This window comes from Ovis aries, chromosome 12 (assembly GCF_016772045.2).
Source record: "Ovis aries strain OAR_USU_Benz2616 breed Rambouillet chromosome 12, ARS-UI_Ramb_v3.0, whole genome shotgun sequence".
Classification (NCBI taxonomy): domain Eukaryota; kingdom Metazoa; phylum Chordata; class Mammalia; order Artiodactyla; family Bovidae; genus Ovis; species Ovis aries.
Window position 1 is genome coordinate 76,447,593 of NC_056065.1, and position 20,293 is coordinate 76,467,885.

At 42.2% G+C, this 20,293-nt stretch overlaps 1 non-coding gene across 1 annotated transcript; it reads right to left on the bottom strand.

Moving 5' to 3' along the window:
* Positions 1-18,264: 18,264 nt before the first annotated feature.
* TRNAW-CCA (transfer RNA tryptophan (anticodon CCA)) lies at positions 18,265-18,336 on the bottom strand. Its single transcript has one exon. It is a non-coding gene; the product is annotated as a tRNA-Trp (tRNA).
* Positions 18,337-20,293: the final 1,957 nt, after the last annotated feature.

The window sequence follows — 20,293 nt, forward strand, 5'->3', positions numbered from 1 at the left end:
ATGAGTGGATAAACTCATCTATATACAAACTATAAGCCAAAAAAAAAAAAAAAAAGAATCTAAAGAGGCATTCAAGCAACTCTCAAAATTTCCTAAGGGTCTGCCATATACTAGGCATGGTTCCAGCTACTAGGGGCAGAGATAAAAATCACAGACAGGTTTCTGTGACCTATAAACTGGACTAAGATTTTGTTTTACAGGATTCATCCCATTTCAAAATTAACTCAGGTATATAAACTTACATATTTAAAGAATACAACCAGCAAGTGCAGCCATGACGAGAAGATGCTGCTACTAAATAACGGTTTTATTACAGTTGAACCCCTTTCAGTGAAATGTGAGCTGTCTTAATAATATTCATACTGAGCAGCTCACTGCAATGATCCATGTAGATCTTTGAGAATTTCCTTGGGTTATTTTTATTTGCTCAGAAGTATGCTGGCTAACTTCTTGAAACAAATCTGTCTTTAAAAAATAAACGTTTAGATAGAAAACATGGAAGGCTGGCTTTTTAAACTGAAGCTTTCTTTCTAAATGATTTATATGGAAAAATGAATGTGTAGCCTTGTAAACTCTTGGGAGTTGAGGAATTGAGCATGAATATTAGTGCTTGCACTATAAACTAGCTGCAAAAAAAGGGAAGCGCTATTCTAAAAACATATGTTAGATATAAGATAAGAAGACCTATTCCTTTCAATTCAGGGTAAACGCACGAGTGTGCTTTAGCCATCTTTACCTGAACCATAGGGTTTTCTCCTTAGAAGTTTTGCTACCCTGTATCATTTTTTTTCTAATTTGGCTTCCTCGTCTACTCTTTTTTTCAGTTTTTAGAACATATTCCCCAACAAAATAAATAATTAAACTATGGATGAACTGTCAAAAGGGAACATTATTTTAATGCAACATTAACATTTTGGTAATTAACATGGAAGTTAATGCATTTAGCAGATGTAACAACATTAGACTTGTAAATTTTAATTAAAGCTAATGGCTCATGATAGCTGTAGGGAGCAGGCCTCCTCTCTAGATACTGAAAACATGTCTAATGTGATTAGAAATACTAATTGTAGAAAAAAGGATAGTACCGGCAGTGACTATTCTTCATTTCTTACAAAAGCATCAACTTGAAAGTCCTTTCAAACGAGGAAACTGGCAAGCAAAGAGAAGTTAATAGGAGAGGTGATGATAATATTTAAGGCAGTGAGTCACAACATGCAGGTCGTTTTGTGTATTTCCCTTTCTCTGTGAACCTACCTGAGATTATCCGTGCCCCCTCCCCCACTGCAAAAAACAATGAAGATATTTACTTTCTTTAAATTAGGGACAAATATGTCATCTTCAATTCAGAGAGCTGAAGTTTCTAGTTGAAGTTTGTCATCCAAAACTATATTCAGGAGGCTCAGTCTAGATTTTTGGAAATAAGAGAGTCAGTTACTTCTAGTGCCAAACAAAAAGCCCGTACGTTATAATTTTGATAGAATGATGAAAATGGTGTCTGATGCACAGCCACACTTATTAACCAACCAAAAGTGTATCTAATATTTAAATTTAGGACGTCCCTGGTGATCCAGCGGCTAAGACTCTGCACTTCCACTGCAGATGCCACGGGATCAGTCCCTGGTCGGGCATATCCCGCATGCCCCTCGGTGTGGCCAAAAATAAATAAATGAAAAATGTAGAATTACTATCCAAATTCCATGCTGGTGATTGGTGCTTCATATACAGATAATAAATCTGCCTATTTACCAGCGGGGCTCAAGATTCCTTTAATGCTTCCCAGCACCTTCCTTTCCACTAAGGCATCATTACTTATGGTTACTGATTCTAAACAATTAATATACTGCATTTCTTCAGGTCCAAGACAAACCTTTTTAATTTACTAGACTGTAAGTGTGTCTTGCTAAAACAGTACTTGACAAAAGCAGGAACTCCATAAATATTAGGCGAATGAACGGAAACATTTAATTCTCTGAAATTTAAATAAATTTACAATTACTATCTACATTTAATACAGGTTATTAATTATATTATATACATTAAGATATTATACATACAATGATTACAGTTTCTTGTTTGGTCCCCAAAAGCTGTCTTAAAATCTAGAGTCTTCCAGTGGGTGGTGAAGGATAGGAAGTATAGAAAGTTAAGTGTTTCCATAACTAAATATTTTTTTTGAGAATGAGCTCCTCAAATAGTAAATTGGGCCCTGTACACAAGCAACTCTGAGTGAAACATTTACACGTCTTCACTGAGGGTGAAAAACTCAACTTAAGATACGGAGGACTTAACAGGATGAGCTGTAAATACCAAACCTGGAGGCCAGAGTTGCACCAAGGCATCCCGGTCTCTGAGACATCAGAGTTCACTCTGTGTATATGTGTGTGTGTGTGTGTGTGTGTGCGCGTGTGTGTGTGCGTGTGTGTGTACACCCACACTCAGTCGTGTCCGACTCTTTGCAACCCCATGGACTATAGCCCACCAGGCTCCTCTGTCCACGGGATTCTCCAGGCAAGAACACTGGCTTGGGCTGCCGTTTCCTGCTCCAGGGGATCTTCCCGACCCAGGGATCGAACCTGGGTCTCTGGCATCTCCTGCATCGCAGGTGGATTCTTTAGGGCTGAGACGCCTGGAAAGCTCTCAAGGCTCACTCCTCACTGTTAAATTACTCATGGTGCCAAGTGTTGAACTGCTCAGAGTGAAAACCTCTTCCATTCCTTAGTCGTGATGGTGGTGTGGTCCAGATTGCAGAAATTACAGATTAAACAGAGACCATTTCAACTTCTTTTCACACTCCATTTTTGGCTTGGTTTCCAACTTAGTTGTAGACAGGCTAATTTGCAGGGCTATTGAGAAGTGGTAGCCCCGAGGTTTATTGTATATTATAAACCTAATGGAATGTTGGGAATGAAACCTTGCTTTCCAATTGGTTTCTCCAGGAGTTTTTAAACTACTTTTTAAAAATGGCGAGAACTTGGAGCACCACAGAATCTGCTGGCAAGTAACCAGAGAACGTCTCACATTTCCATACATAAAACGTGGATTATGTAATATACTCGTTATGGATTTTAAGCCACTTTCAATAATAACAGTGACCCCCCTAGGTCAGGTATTTTCTGGGTAATTACTAACTAGCTGGGTTAGCCATCCAAATCTCATAAAATATTGTTAGGATGATTTTATGTTTTTATAATCCAGAAAGGTCAACCAGTGAAATTAGGTCGTTCTCTGTTTTTTTTTTTTTCTGATGGTGAATATGAGCTTACACCTCACTTTAATCTCACTTGTTTTGTAAATTATGGGCTCTTACCATCATTAGCGGCAGAAAAATATGATTCCCAAAATTTAAATATTTGAAAACACAGAGAAAGTAAATGATAAATTTACTGGTGGGAAGGAATTTTAATTAAAAACATGATCCATTGACCAATTCAGTACAGACATAGTGATTTTTCCAAGCCACCAATGTTTTAAGTCTCCCCAAACTTCCGAACCTTCAGAATACTAATAACATATCAGCCTGGGAAATAATTCTACACCAGAGTTGCCAGATATAAGGAATATAAACACAGATGCCCTACTAAATTTGAATTTCCAATAAATAAAGAACAATTTCCTTGTTAGTCTAAGTATTGCATAAGACATGGGCTTCCCTGTTGGCTCAGACCGGAAGGAAGCTGCCTGCAACGTGGGAGACCCAGATTCGATCCCTGGGTCGAGAAGATCCACTAGAGAAGGGAATGGCAACCCATTCCAGTATTCTCGCCTGGAGAATTGCATGGATAGAGGAGCCATGGGGTCGCAGAGCTGGACACGACTGAGCGGCCAACACTGGCATAAGACACTAGGATATTATGTGCTGCTTATCTGGCGTTTACACCCAAGTGGACATGCTGGGCTTCTTCTGGCCACACTAGCTCCTCATCCGGACTCGTGTCTCTCATCACTGCCTCTTGGCACTGGCTCATCCCCCAGGGGCAGGATTCCAGGTGGGGTGCTTGCGGCTGGGGCATGAGGTGCTCTGGATGGTGATCTTATCATCTTTTCTCCTCCCAGATCAGCCAGACCACTGTTCGCACTTTCCTGGCCCTGCCCCATGTCTGCTCGGGCCTTTTTTTTTTTTGCACAGACTTTGATGTCCTCTCTTCCCAGAGATTCAGGCAGCAAGTAAGAATAAACCCCTGCTCAGGACACCAAATCTGTCTCTAATGACACCCCTTTCAGCCTTGCCAACCACAGGAAAGATGCTTCAGAATTCCTGACCCCAAGCCCACTCCACCTCCCATTCATTTCCTTCTCCTTTACCTCCAGGCTCCCGCCTCCAATTATGGGCTAACCAGCTGCCCCACCACCACTCCCCACAACACACATATTTTTGTGAGGCAATAAATCACTCCCTCATCAAGCTTCAGCTCCTTGATGGGTTGATCGCCTTCCTTTTGAGCTGGAAAATCTGGCTTGGCTAGGTTTTCTGACACAGACTCAGACCTATTATACTTTTCAAATTGAAAACCTGACTACTGAATTTTTGTTTGCTTTCCCCTTTCATCTACTTTGTGGCCCAGGTTGCCTATGGTTGAATGGGAGGGAAACCAAAAGGAACAAAAAATAACTATTGTACAATTTTACTTTACTGTGCAGCTACTCTTAGAGTGGGATCTTTGGCTCCAGGTTTTTTCTCAAACCCTTCCATATCTTCAGATTGAATGCGTCGTCTTCTCTATCAACCTACCAGCCGTCCAGTTATCTGGGTGACCTTGCGAAAGTGCTTAGCTTTCCGTGTTCCCCCTTATTTGTAAAATGGAACATGTTGGGGAAGTGTTATTTAATATTCTGTCAAGTAACTCTCATGTGCTATGTAACATGCAGTATTTCATTACACACAATATCAAATACAGCAATGCCTAGCCTACAAAGAATGGAATACAATACAAGGCAGGCCTTTGAAATACAGAAAATACTTGCAAGCTCCCTAATCCTTTATAATACAGTGTGTGATTCTGTGTGGTGATGAGATTATATTACGTTGTGAGCAGTCACAGATTTTCAACATTACAAGGATTCTGATCGTATATTTGGTCAATTTCCTCATTTCAAAACAATGCAGCTGTGTTTTAAAAACATTTTAAATTGGAGTCTAATTGCTTTGCAATGTTGTATTGGTTTCTGTTGTACAACAAAGTGAGTCGGCTGTAAGCGTACACGTGTCTCCCCCTTCTTGAGCCTTCCTTCCACCCACCACGGTCCACCCTGCAGGTCATCACAGAGCCCCGGGCTGAGCGCCCTGTGCTGGAGCAGGTTCCCACCAGCTCTCTATTTTCCACACGGTCGTGCATATTTGTTCATGCCACCGTCCAGTTGCTCCTCCGTCTCCTTTTTTGTTCCGTCGCTAAGTCGTGTTGGGCTCTCTGCGATGCCATGACCAAGCTGACCTGTCCTTCATTATCTCCTGGAATTTTGCTCAAACTCACGTCCATTGAGTCAGTAAAGCCATCTAACCATTTCATCCTCTGCCGCCCCTTCTTCTCTTGCCCTCAATTTTCCCCAGCATCAGGGTCTTTTCTAGTGAGTCAGCTCTTTGCATCAGGTGGCCAAAGGATTGGTGCTTCAGCTTCAGCATCAGTCCTTCCAACAAAAATTCAGGGTTGGTTTCCCTCTCTTTCTCCCTCCCTTAATCAGAATGGTCAGATATATATTGTGCACTGTGTATAAAATAGATAACTAGTGAGAACCCACTGCGTACCACGGGGAGCTCTGCTCAGTGCTCTGTGGTGACCTAGATGGGAAGGAAATCCGAAAAAGAGGGGACCTATGTATATGGATGGCTGATTCACTTTACTAAACAGCAGAAACTAACACAACATTGTAAGGCAACTATATGCCCATAAAATTAATTATTTAAAAAGAGAGAGACATTCAGGAAGTTTCAGAAATACTGCCCCTTCCTTTAAAAATGTGTACTTTTAATTTTCAACAAGCTCATCAATTGTCAATGGAATCTGTCAACTTTTAGATCAGTAAATCTAAATAAAAATATTAATTTTTCTAAGATTGAATATATGTTTGCAGAAAGTACACACCTATTTCCCTCTTAGCTTATAAAAATCTTATCTACCAATTTAAAACCAGGGCAGGAACAAATGCTTCTATGATTAAACTGTGTGTCAATGGTTAATAATGATGGAAAATACACATATAATTTTATAAATAATCAAAGAATTATTAGTTAAAACAATGAAATGACCCTTTCGTTTTTTCCTTCCAAACTGGCAAGTATTAGAACAATTACAGTTAACATTGTAGGTGGGAAATACTGAAGTGAATCAGACACAAAAATCTTGCTCAAAAATTTGAGCATAAACCATTGGCGTTATCCTAATCCTCCATTTCTTTTTTCCTCAGCAGTGATATCCACCCTTCTGGCTTCATTTACCATTTTACACCATTTCAAAACTAATTATCACCTACATATTCAGACCCATATAATCAACGGCCTATTTGATATCCACTTGAATGACTCACAGTTACTGCAAATTCAGTACCACAGTGGGATCAGCTGTATTTGTGTTGCTGTTGTTGTTGTTTAGTCCCCAAGTTGTGTCTGACTATTTGTGACCCCATGGACTGTAGCCCACCAGGGTCCCCTGTGCATGGAACTTCCCAGAGAAGAATGCTGGCGTGGGTTGCCATTTCCTTCTCCAGGCAATGCATGTATATTGTTCTATAATTTTCTTTTCTATACTTAACCTTTCATTGTGGGTGTTTTATTTTTAATGATGATACATTTATATCTTTAAAAGTATAAGTATATCTGAGGACTTCAGTGGCAGTCCAGTGGTTAAGACTTTGCCCTCCGATTTAGTGGGTGTGGGTTCAGCACCTGGTCAGAGAACTAAGATCCCACATGCCCCAGGGCCAAAAAAAAAAAAAAAATAAACAAAAAACAGAAGCAATATTGTAAACAATTTCAATGGAGACTTTAGAAATGGTCCATAGAGAAACACTTTAAAACAATAATAAAATAAAAATATCTCAGTACATTTGTGTCCCTTTTTGCTCTCTAGCTCTTCTCTGATCAGGCCATCATCACAGGTAGCCTGAATTTTTGCAAGACCTTCCCTTACTGATGTCCTTGCACTTCTCTTGGACACTTTCAATCTTTTTTTTCTCTAGTTAGCCAAAGCTGTCTCGTAAAAAAAAATACTAAATTTAGCTCTCCTGAGTATTAGCTCTGTGACATGAAAGAGCTGGTGGTCCCTGGGGAAAGTTTGAATTTTATTCCAAATGAGAAGGGAAGCCATTGAAGAGATTCAGGTGGGAAAGACATGCGCATAACTCTCTCTTTTTAAGGTTGCCTTCACAGCTGTGTGGAAATGGATGTGGGGGCTTTAGCCACGGTTCAGATGCCGTGTGATGGAGGCTGGGGCTACGGTAAAAGCAGTGATGAGAGGGGGACAACTTCTTGAAACAGCTCAAAGTTTTGTTTGTTTGTTTTTTAATGTGAACCATTTTTAAAGTCTTTGTTGAATTTGTAAAAATATTGCTTCTCTTTTTTTGTGTGTGTATGTTTCGATTTTTTGGGCACAAGGCATGTGGGATCTTAGCTGCTGAACTAGAGATCAAACCTGCACCCCCAACATTGGAAGGTGACGTCCTCAGTGGACCACCAGGGAAGTCGCTCCCATAGGTTTAATTGACAAGCAGTTCTGATCGATTGGATGTGGGAAGTTAGGGAGAGACTGCAGTGGAGAATTATGGGAGGTGGGGAAAGGAATTAGTTTAAGAAAGCAGAAGTTTCATTTGGGGTTTATTAATTGGGTCATGCCTCTGATATAGCAACCACCACCCTTTTGGCACCAGGCACTGCTTTGATGAAAGACAACGGGACGGTGTCAGGATGATGTGGGTCCATTCCATTTATTGTGCACTCTATTTCTATTATTTCTGCATCAGCTGCACCTCGGATCATCAGGCAACAGGTCCTGGAGTTTGGGGGCCCCTCATCTAGTACAGTCAACTAGAAAGTCACGTAGACACGTGTCCACGTAAATTTGGACCACAGTGGAGGAGTTTGGGCTAATCAAATAAATTTGGGACTCAACATATTTAGAGCCCGAAAGATGGAAGATGGGGAATATAGTTAGAGCAGTGGATGCAGAAATGAGTCTGAGGAATTGCTGCATGTAGCGGCTGAATGATGAAGGCCTGTTAGTCACTCAGTCGCGTCTAACTCTTTGGGACCTCAAGGATGGTAGCCCGCCAGGCTCCTCTGTCCGTGGGATTCTCCAGAGAAGAACACTGGAGTGAGTCATCATTCCTTTCTCCAGGAGATCTTCCTGATCCGGGGATCGAACCTGCGTCTCCTGATGGCTGGCAGATTCTTTACCAGCTGAGCCACCAGGGGAGCTGCATAATGAAGGAGGAGGCAGCAGAGACCAAGAAGGGACTGTCAGAGGTAGGAAATAAACAGTGTTGCAGAAGCCAGGGCAGACCGTGCTTGAAAAAGACGAAAAGTGCTGCTAAAAGGTTAAACTGAGGAGGGTAAAGTACCCGCTCACTGGCAGCGCAGGGGGCAGGGAGAGTCTCCATGTGACGTGCTATTACTGTTAATGCTGCTGCTGCTAAGTCGCTTCAGTCGTGTCCGACTCTGTGCGACCCCATCCCTGGGATTCTCCAGGCAAGGACACTGGAGTGGGTTGCCATTTCCTTCTCCAGTGCATGAAAGTGAAAAGTCAAAGTGAAGTCGCTCAGTCGTGTCCGACTTTTTGCAACCCCATGGACTGCAGCCCACCAGGTTCCTCCATCCATGGGATTTTCCAGGCAAGAGTGCTGGAGTCGGGTGCCATTGACTCTTTAGCAATCGAAACGAGTGAGTCTCCAGCCTGAATGCCTTGTGTCTTCTCCTCAGCTCCATGGTGGACGCAGTTCAAAACCCTTCCCGCGTCTCTTAAATCCCTCCCCTCGGGGCCAGAGTCCTGTCTCCTGACGGGTCTCTGCAGCCACCCTGGCTGCTCCGAGTGGCAGCCCAGGAAATGGGCTGTGCCTTCTCTCTTGTCAAGGCCCTCACATGGGTTTGAACAACACCAGTTTCTCGACTGTAATCAGATGAGAAGCAGCGTTCCATGGTGGTTAAGGAGGCAGACTTCTGTTACCCCCAGACTCCTAATTTATCCCTTCCCCCTTTCCCCTTTGTGTGTTTGCTTAGATGACACTGCTTTACCTAAAATAGGGAAACGACAGGGGCCTACTGTATGGCACAGGGAACTTCTTTCAGTATCTTATGATAACCCACGATGGAAACGAATCTGAACAGGAGTACATATGTGTATATGCATCCCTGAAGCACACTGCTGCACGCCTGAGTCATCGTAAACCAGCTGAACTTCAGAGAGCAAAGGAAGGCGGCTTGAGAGTCAGCCTGCCAGATCTGGGTTCTAGCTTGTCTTTGTGCATATGTGTGATCTTAGAAAGTACCTTTTCTCAAGTTTCCTCAATGCATTTTGTCCCTTCAGGAAAACGGGGACAATAAGACAGTGAGAATGAGGGCTAAGTTGGGAGGCTGGGATTGACACGTACACACTACTTTGTATAAAGCAGGTAACTAATAGCATGCTACCGCGCAGCGTAAGAACCCTAAGCAGTGCTCTGTGGAGACCTAAATGGGAAAAGAATCTAAAACAAAGAGTGGGTATAGGTGTGCGTATGACTGATTCACTTTGCTGTAGAGCAGAAATGAACACAACATTGTAAATCAACTATACTCCCACAAAAATCTGAAAAATTGACTTCTTTTCTACCTCTCTGCCTACCCCACTCCTGGCCCCAGACAACCGTTCATCTGCTTTCTGATCCTCTCCTTTGTTCTGCCTCTCCTAGAATTTCATGCAAATGGAATCACACAGTACTTTTCTGGGTCTGACTACACTTATTTCTCATGTTGCTTTTGCGATTCATCCATGTTGTTTAAGGTGTATGCAGTTTGGTCCTTGTTATTGAAGGTTAGTATTCCATTACTGATAAACCATAATTTATCTATTCACTGGTTGAGGGAGATTTGGGGTTGTTTCTAATTTCTAACTTTTACAAGTAAAGCTGCTGTGAGCATTTATGTTAAAAAAAAAAAGCAAATATCATGAGAAAGATCAAAGTATCACAGAATCACAAATGATGTGGGGGTGTCCAACCGGATTCTGAGGGTTAAGGAGCTGTGCAGTGCTCACAGACGTGCATCTTACTAGCAAGTAACTGTGATTATTTAAGAATAAACTAAAAATATTACTTGTACTTTCAAAGTACACATATAATTTTTTTCAAGTGGCTACTAAGCTGAATTTGGACATAAATATTAAACGGTTAATATTTAATTACTTAGTGAAGTGAATCAGCAGGTGGTGTTTGTTTGATTTTTGTTGGTTTTTCAAGGTTTTGGAGGAAGTTTGGGGTTTTGGTTTGTTTCTCATTTGCCAAGGTGCTTGTTAAAAAAAAAAAATTGCTGATACCCTTAAGGGCACCACAAAACGAGAAAATTTGAATATCCCTATTTATGGCCTGTCTAGCTGAACACACCCTGAGGCTGGGAAAGACAGGGCAGGAGAAGAAGGGGGTGACAGAGGGTAAGATGGTTGGATGGCATCATCAACTCAATGGACATGAGTCCAAGTAAACTCCAGAAAACGATGAAGGACAAGGAAGCCTGGAGTCCTGCAGTCTATGGGGTTGCAGAGTCAGACACGAGTTAGCAACTCGTGTCGCTAACAACAACAGTCTGATACCAGCATGAGAACTGAGGATCAGTGCTCTTGACAAATCTGGATTTTGACAAGCCTGAATCTGCTTCATCTCCAGGTAAATTCATCTATTTGTTCAGCTGATATTGAAAACTCGCTATAAAGTGTAAAGTACCCAGAGGTACACACTGATGAATGATTCAAGACTTCCTTCCGAGTAGCCTTTATATCTTCCTGCGCAAACATATTTCTTACAAATGAACTCTTAACTTAAAAGATCTTCCTTCTGTGCAACACGGAAAAATGTCTATCCCTGAAGAGAGCATGAGAACTACTATTAATTCTACCACATTACCATTTTCTCCTTCCCCAAATTATACAGATTTATCAATAATTCAAGAAAGTGTCCTGTGGGATGTACTAGACAATCAGAAGCTGTCAGAGCAACAGCGTTAGACGGCAGCTGGCTGACTTCTGGGCTAAGAAGGCAGGCTGGCCCTTCACTAGTAGGATCACTCTCCTTCACCTTTAAGAAAGACCCCACTGGACACGATGGGAAACCAGGAAGGAGAATTTTAACTTCAGAAACAATCTTATCCCACAGGATAAACACTCTTGGGAAAGTTCTACTGGCCTATTTCTCCTTTTCCTTTTCTTTAAACTGAATCATACGCTAGCATTTTAAACAGGGAGACTCCAAGGACCAGAGCAAAGTGATGAAAATTTAATACCAGAAAATTCTAAAGTGATGATCTTAAGAATTATTATGAGTTTACATCATTGCCAGAAATATGACACCACTGCCAAAGCATGCCAAGGAGGCACTGAAACAATTCAGACCCTCAAAGGGTTCAAAGTTCCTTGCTGGAAGTTCTGTATAATTCCCAAGTTTACTCTGATTTCTTTTTTTTTAAACTGGAGGATAATTGCTTTACAGCGTTGTGAGGTTTCTGCCATTACGTATTCATACATCTCCTCCCACCTGACCCTCCATCCCCTGACCCGTTTCCCCGCTCTGGGCTGTCACAGAGCGCCAGGCTAAGCTGCTTGCGTCAGCTGAACCGAGATGGATGAACCTAGGGTCTGTCATACGGAGTGAAGTCAGAAGGAGAAAAACAAATATCGTATAATAATGCATATACATGGAGTCTAGAAAAATGGTCCAGGTGACCCTGTTCGCGGGGCAGGAATGGAGCAGCGGGCGTAGGGAATGGATAAACAACACGGGGAGCGGACGGTGGGGAGCGCTGAGAGCAGCGCTGCAGCCTATGATTTCTTTTGGTGAAACGGATTTGAACTGAGAGAAAAATGCAGGAAAAACCACAATGTAGACATTCTCTCCTCTCTCCATTCCTCCCCAAGTAGGCTTTGAATTATTGGATTGTCGGGAAGATGGCAAAAGGAGGAGAGGGGAGAGGAAAAGGAAAGAGAGGGAGGAGGCGGTGGGGAGGGAGAGAAGGGTGTGAGTGTGTTTAGAGATGGGGCCTTGAAGGAGGCAATTCATGTAGAGGAAAACTGACATAGAAAACAAACTTGTACTTACCAAAGGGAAAGGAGGGGAGGGATAAATTAGGAGTTTGGAATTAACATATGGACACTACTATATAAAATAAATAGTCAACAAGAACCTATTGTATAGCACAGGGAACTAAGAATTTTGTGATAACATATAAGGAAAAAGAAACTGTGGGTATATATGCATACACACACACACATACACACACATATATATACATGTATGTATATATATACATATATGTATGCATATATTTAGAGCTTCTCAGGTGGCACTAGTCGTAAAGAACCCTCCTGTCAATGCAGGAGATGTAAGAGACATGGGTTTGATCCCTGGGTCGGGAAGATCCCCTGGAGGAGGAAATGGCAATCCACTCCAGTATTCTTCCCGGAAAATCCCATGGACAGAGGAGCCTGGTGGGCTATGGTTCATAGGGTCACAAAGAGACCCGACAGAAGCAACTTAGCAGAGCACAGCACATACACGTATGTGTCCGTACATCTGACTCACTTTGCTGTACACCTGGAACTAACACATTAGAAATCAACTATACTTCAGTCGAAAGAGAAAAGGCTGTGAGGATGCGCCTTCATCCAACCTGACTTCAGTTCAGTTCGGTCTCTCAGTCGCGTCCAGCTCTTTGTGACCCCACGGGCTGCGGCATGCCAGGCTCCTCTGTCTTCCTCTGTCTGCCGGAGTTTGCTCAGATTCATGTCCACTGAGCCGGTGATGCTATCCGACCATCTCATTCTCTGTCGTCCCCTTCTCCTTCCGCCTTCAGTCTTGCCTAGCATTAGGGTCTTCTCCAATGAGTCAGGTGACCGAAGCATTGATGGCCAATCTGACCTGTGTTCCTATAAAAAGAAGGAAATACCCACAAGAGGAGCCACCTGGAGCATCTGTGCACAGAGAGAAAAAACCGTGAGAAGATGGCCCTCCACAAGCCAGGGAGAGGCCTCCATGGGAACCGGCCCCAGCACCCTGCTGGCGTCTTGACCTTGGACTTCCCGCCCCCAGAGCTCTGAGAAAATACACTGCTGTTGTTTAACCCATCCAGTCTCTGGTATTTTATATGGTAGCCCTTGCCAATGAATCTGACATCTTAGAATGTAACGGTGGGTGGGGTACATTTGAAGTCTTACAATACTATTGAACCATTTTTCAGTCTGTTATAGAAGACTTAAACAGAGATTCAGTTTCCTTCTTAAGGAATCAAAATGAAGCTTGGTTTTTTTAAGAGTTATTACAAAAAAGTTGCAGTCTTGTTCACTGATGAGAATGCTGAATAGAATTTTGGAAGAGAAATGATAATTTTACTACTTGCTTTTGTTTTAAATCTCTATGAAAAAACAGTGCTTTGAAAATTCCAGTGGTATATGATTTTTCTCAAATCATTTAACAAGTACAGTGTTTTTGAGATATGCCCAATTTGCAGTGAAGGTTAGTCATTAAATTTGAGTTTGGTCTTTTAGCTATGTCGAATTAAATTTTATAGGAATCTCTGATAGTTCTTTTCAATTTCATGACTTTCTCTGGTTTTGTATTTGTACAACATGTCCTAGTTCTTATAAATCTTATTGGTTTTGGTGATAGTCTCCCAAGAAATGATAACCTTAGAAAAGAAAAACACATATTTAGAGCCCTTTGTCTGTGGAGTCCTTATGTCTATCTCAATAATGAAAATAATTAAAATAAATTTGTATTTTGTAATTGACAAAAACATAAATGAAGTCCTTAAAAATGTTAAGGTCACATGAAGATATTACGAAGTATTAAGTGTTCCAAAAGAAGAAAATAAAAGCTTTCTCTTATCTCTAGCCAAATATTTGGTTCATAATGTAAGCTTTATAAAATCTTGACTCAAATATTGTAATTCCTATGGATTAATGTTTTTCTACTGAGAATTCACTGGAGACCACTGTGCTTAATAATATCTTTCTCTGTTCATGTAAATTCTATATTTGACAAGTGGCCTGAAACCTGGGCTGTCCTCCTGAATCATTCGTCAGGGAGGACTGTAAACAAGAAGAGTTAACTCAGTGAGGCTTTCCTATAAATATTTTCGAGAATTACAGTGGGTCCAAGTGGTTAAGACTGCTAATACCAATTTTTTTCTCTTATTAAAATCAGCTCTTTTTCTCCAAAACCTCTCTCCCAGTCATTCATCATCATGACAGCGTGATCAGAAGTAGGAGAACTGATCACACGTGCTCCCCTGAGGCAGGTGGTAACACAGCTCATTAATTGGGCAAGCGGGACAGATTGGAGAGTAATGCGGCTTCCTCGTCCCCCAAGTCAATCAGCTGACGCTCACTGAGCGCCAGATGATAGCCAGGTAAGAGACGAGCTTTGCCAAGAGCGACAGGAAGCCATACTGTATAGCAGGGATGGCATTCTTATACAGTTCTTATCAAAATGTCATCCTACCTAACAGATAATAGATAGAGCTCCCAAGTTAATGCAAACAACCGAGATTAACTGCTGCTATTGTTTAAAGCATGAACTTGAAGCCCAATAATTACCCTCCTAGGATCAAGGTTGAATTTCAGTTATGCACAAGGGTATATACCATCTTCACAGCATACTTTTCAGATCCTGCACTCCCATTTACAGACACATCTTATAAATTCCATGTATATGTTTGAGTTGCCAGGAAATAAAAAACCTGTCTTTAGGATTTGGTCAGTATGTCCTATTGCAAAAAAAAACTTAGAAATGCAATTCTTAGCCCCCGTTTTGCCTTGTCAAATTCAGCAGCATTACTCTGCCTGTAGTTTACAAAATTCCCTTTAGAGTGCTGCACGCGCTACTATTACCTTTTCAGAATTGGTAAGAGCCATCTGTCATCATTTCAAAGGCAACCTCCACCCCGCCCCCGCTCATGAGCCATCATTACATATTTGGGACTCACACAAGGCAAATCAAAGAGCAGGAATGTAAAAATACGTGCAATGTTAAAATTTGACGAAGCTAGGAGAATTGGCTTATATTCATAAGAGGTGGGTATATTCATTGTCTGCTTGAAATTTGTCATAATAAAAATAAAAAATTTAGGAAGATATTTTGACCAAAAGAATATAGAAGTTACTTTACTATTTTTAGTTTCTATGGTTTTTTTTACTTCTGTTTCAGTCAGATGGGCATCACTGACCCAATGGGCGTGAGTCTGAGTGAACTCCGGGAGTTGGTGATGGACAGGGAGGCCTGGCGTGCTGCGACTCATGGGGTTGCAAAGAGTCGGACACGACTGAGTGACTGAACTGAACTGAACAAAGTACCACGGCTATGTATGTGTGTGCCGAGTCGTTCAGTTGTGTCTGACTCTGGACTTTTTGTGACCCTATGGACTGTAGCCCATCAGATTCCTTGTCCCTGGGATTCTCCAGGCAAGAGTACTGCAGTGGGTTGCCATTTCCTGCTCCAGGGGGTCTTCCTGACCCAGGGATCGAACCTGTGATTCTGGCATCTCCTGCATTGGCAGGCGGGTTCTTTACTGCTGAACCGCCTGGGAAGCTACTGTGGGCTGAGTGGCTTATCAACCACAGAAACTTAATGCTTGAAGTTCTAGAGGATGGAGTACTGAGCTCAGGGTGCCAGCCATCGTCAGGTTCTGGTGAAAACCCTCTTCCAGGCGATAGACAGACAGCTTCGTGTTACATCCTCACACTGATTAGAAAGAGAGACTCCAGGTTCTCCATCCCCTTAGAGGGCAGCAGTCCCATCATGGCTCCTCCCCCAGGACCTCATCCAAACCTAGTTACCTTCCAAAGACCCCGCCTCCAAACACCATCACACTGGGGATCTGGCTTCAACATACGAGCGCTGGAGGAACACACAAACATTCAGCCCATGTTAACTTCTTGTTGTCTATTCTATCTCCTACTAATAACAGAAATATAATGAATTTTTCATTATTTAAATTTTTTATGCACCGTTATACTTTCCTTTTAACTGGTTGTACTAAAAACATAAGTTTTTGTCAAAGTGTTACATGCACATGACTGTTTAAAAATCAAAGAATTCAGAAAGGTTTAAAAGCCACAGAGCTCTGCCCTACTTTTTCTCCTCCCAGTCCTGTCCTGCAGACATGACCACTTTGAAATGTTTCTACTTTATCTCTTGGGCTTCAAAGATGGCTCAGTGGGTGAAGAATCCACCTGCATTTCAGGAGCTGCAGGAGGCTTGGGTTCGATCCCTGGGTCGGGAAGATCCCCGGGGGGAGGTTATGGCAACCCACTCCAGTATTCTTGCCTGGGAAATCCCATGGACAGAGGAGCCTGGCGGGCTACAGTCCAAATGGTCAAAGAGTGTTGCTCAAAGCTGAGCATGCACACACTCATTCAGGATCTCTTCTTATAGTTATAGCTGTAATTCTAAACAATATTTGCTGATATTTCTTGATCGATCCATTTTAGGGTCTGTCTATCAGCTTTCTGCTCTGATAAACAAGAATTTAGGTAAACTAACATCCTCCAAACATTCCCTGCAATTTTAGAGGGATTATTCTTTCATCCATCTATTGATGTACTCAGAATGGCTTATTATTTCCCTATTCCAGGAAGCTTTTTTAGGGGCCTGGAAACATCAGCTAATAAAAGAGAGACAATAACTGCCTTTCTTGAGACAGAAAATAAACAGCATCATTAAGTAAATTATACATAGTATGTTAAAAGGTGATCAGGGCTACAAAGAAAAGGTAATTGGGTAAAACAGGTTGAGACTAGGAGGTCTGAGGGGAGGGTGGTCTTGAAGGTAAGAGAGACACCAGGGGCTGCAGACACCTGAGGGATGAGCATTCAGGGCCAACGCCGCCATTCACGTTGGATGAAGGACAAGAGACGATGATGTCATGTCCGGGTGGGGAGAGCAGCAGATATGAAGGGCCTTAGACTTCCTCTCTGGGTCACCTGCGAACTCTCTGCGTGTCTTTGAGCAGAGACATAACAGCATCTTTCTTCCACCTTGAAAGGATTCTCTGGCTGTGGGTCTGAATATTCTCTAAAGGGACAAAGAATGAAGCAGAGGGACCAGCTGGGAAGCTCTTTTAGTCATTTAGGGCAGGGGCTGGCTAGTGGTGGAGGGCGTGAGCAGGGAAGGTGTTTAGGAGTCATTTTCTGCACAGAATTTGAGGGACGACTAACAGAATTCCCTAACGAATTGGGTTCAGGTTGTGAGAACAAGGGAGAAATAAATAATGCAATGAGTTTAGTCTCTGTTTAAGTTATTCTTGCAACTCGAAAGAATAGACTTTTATGCCATGTTTCATCAGCGTAGTAGACATCAGTCCTCACCTCCAGTGACCTTTGAAATATCGTATTTGGGGGGAGAGCAACATGGCGATTCCCTCTTCATGCTAAGCGATGCTCCCTGGTGGCTGTGACAGCACATGACCTAGTTTCAGCCAATCGGACGCACCTGCTCAGTCTCGGTTACAGGTGAACAAAGTAAGGGAGAAGAAACAGCCTCTTCCTAGCCTGCATGTGTGCAGTGTGTGGAAGGCACTGGATGCCTGCTGACGGCAGTGGTAGTGGTGGTTCCCGGCTCTGTGTGATCGAGTTCCTGGCATAGACTGGTAGTCGGTTGAGAGGCAGAGGCAGGTCCTTCCAGTGGTGAGTGGAGGCACTGAAGCTTTTATCATCCATTAGACCTGCTCTGCAACATGTTATTTGGATGTTACTTTTAGAAACAGCTCTGAGCCTTTTTTTTTTCGGCTTTTCCAGAGCTAAACTCTTATTTTTAGCTTTCCAATATGATTTTAGTGATCTCCTTTCTTCTTAGTAAAGTCAGAGTCACCTTCCTTGGCTTGCATCTGACACCCTTGATGAATGCCGGCAACTAGACATGTTATATTTTCACTCCAGATTTTCTAAGATGAGGATGAAGTGAAGTGAAGTGATATGAAGTCACTCAGTTGTGTCCAACTCTTTGCGACCCTGTGGACTATAGCCTACCAGGCTCCTCCATCCATGGGATTCTCCAGGCAAGAGTACTGGAGTGGGTTGCCATTTCCTTCTCCAGGGGATCTTCCCAACCCAGGGATCGAACCTGGGTCTCCCGCATTGGAGGCAGATGCTTTAACCTCTGAGCCACCAGGGAAGCCCCCATGTCCTTCCTACCAGATGAACTCTCCACCTTCCCACTGCAGTCATCTGAACTTGAACTTGTAGAGAATCAAGGTGGATAACATTTACGATTTGGCACTTGAACCATAACTAAATCTTTTGTCCGTAAGTTGATTCTGGAAGTTATGTCAATGTAACTTAAACTTTATGGTTTCACCATATAAATCTTACTTATTTCAAATCCAATTAGTGCAGCATAACTACCCTCTGTCCATCCTAAAGGAGATCAGTCCTGGGTGTTCATTGGAAGGACCAATGTTGAAGCTGAAGCTCCAATACTTTGGCCACCTGATGCAAAGAGCTGACTCATTTGAAAAGACCCTGATGCTGGGAAAGATTGAAGGCAGGAGGAGAAGGGGATGACAGAGGACGAGATGGCTGGATGGCATCACTGACTCAATGGACATGAGTTTGGGTAAACTCCGGGAGTTGGTGATGGACAGGGAGGCCTGGTGTGCTGTGGTTCATGGGGTTGCAGAGAGTTGGACACGACTGAGCGACTGAACTGAACTACCCTCTGTATCTTTTTTATTTATCCTTGAGTGTCTTGTTGTCACTGTTTGTTTCTTATACTGTCAGCATTTCTTTCTTCAGATCATCCAGTACATTAAATCTAGGAGTATGATCAAATCTCTGGATGCTGTATTTTCTCCTTTATTGTTCAGTTGCTAAGACATGTCTGACTCTTTGCAGCCCCATGGACTGTAGCACGCCAGGCTTCTCTGTCCTTTACTATCTCCCAGAGTTTGCTCAAATTCACATCCACTGAGTCAGTGATGCTATTTCACAATCTCATCCTCTGCTGCCACTATATCTTTTGCCTTCTCCTTCCCAGCATCAGGGTCTTCTCCAATGAATCGGCTCTTCCCATCAGGTGACCAAAGTATTGGAGCTTCAGCTTCAGCATCAGTCCTCTCAATGAATATTTAGGGTTGATTTTCTTTAGGACTGACTGTTTTGATCTCCTTGCTGACCACAGGACTCTCAAGAGTCTTCTCCAGCACCACAGTTCAAAAGCATCAGTTCTTTGGCACCCAGCCTTCTTTATGGTCCAGCTCTCATCTCTAAGCTTTGGTTCCCATCAGGATTAATTGCCACCTGAGCCTGCTGTAAAGCTGTTTCCCAGACTTTCTTTCACCACTTTCCTTTGTTATATCCACTAATTCTTCCATTCTGTGTCCTTGCCTCAACTTTTTGTGTTAATTCCCTTATTTTTAGGAGTATACTCTCAAATAATTCCCTAAGAAAGGCCATGTGGGAGATAATTTTCTAAATCCCTACATGTCTAAATAGATATTTTTATTTTGCCCTTCTAATTGGTTGACTTTTTTCTGGATGTAAGAGTATGGATTATAAGTAATTTTTCTTTGCGATTTTGAAAGCATGATTTGATTAACTTTTTAGCATCTACAGTCTGAGGCCCTAGAATTCTCATTCTTTTGAGTGTGACTTTTTGAGTGTGTGTGTGTGCACCTGTGTGTTTCTGTGGGATTTTCCTGAGACAATACAATGACAAGTAAATAAAGGAGCATCATTTTCTTGGATGTTTAAGGCAAACCTTCCCTAATATAGCTATTCATAATAAAACGTTTGGTCTTGAAACCATGACTTAGTTTACAGCCTCAGAGGGTCCTTCCTGAGACAATTTACATTGAGTCTATTATTTAAATAAAGTAGTTACCATTGAATTTAGAACTTGAAAAGCTAAGATTAGAAGTGATTATTTTGATAACTCTGATATAATAATTGGATGGGATGAGTTTAATGATAAAACATGACGCCTTGAGGAATAAAAAGAAATGTTAAGTTAGAAATACAGGGAAATAGCTACATACCAGTTAAAGGGCCCCAAATAAAAAAGACTAGAATACGAAATGTTGGTTTGGTTGTGGAGCATCTGGAACTCTTATTCATTGCTATTGGGAAGCACC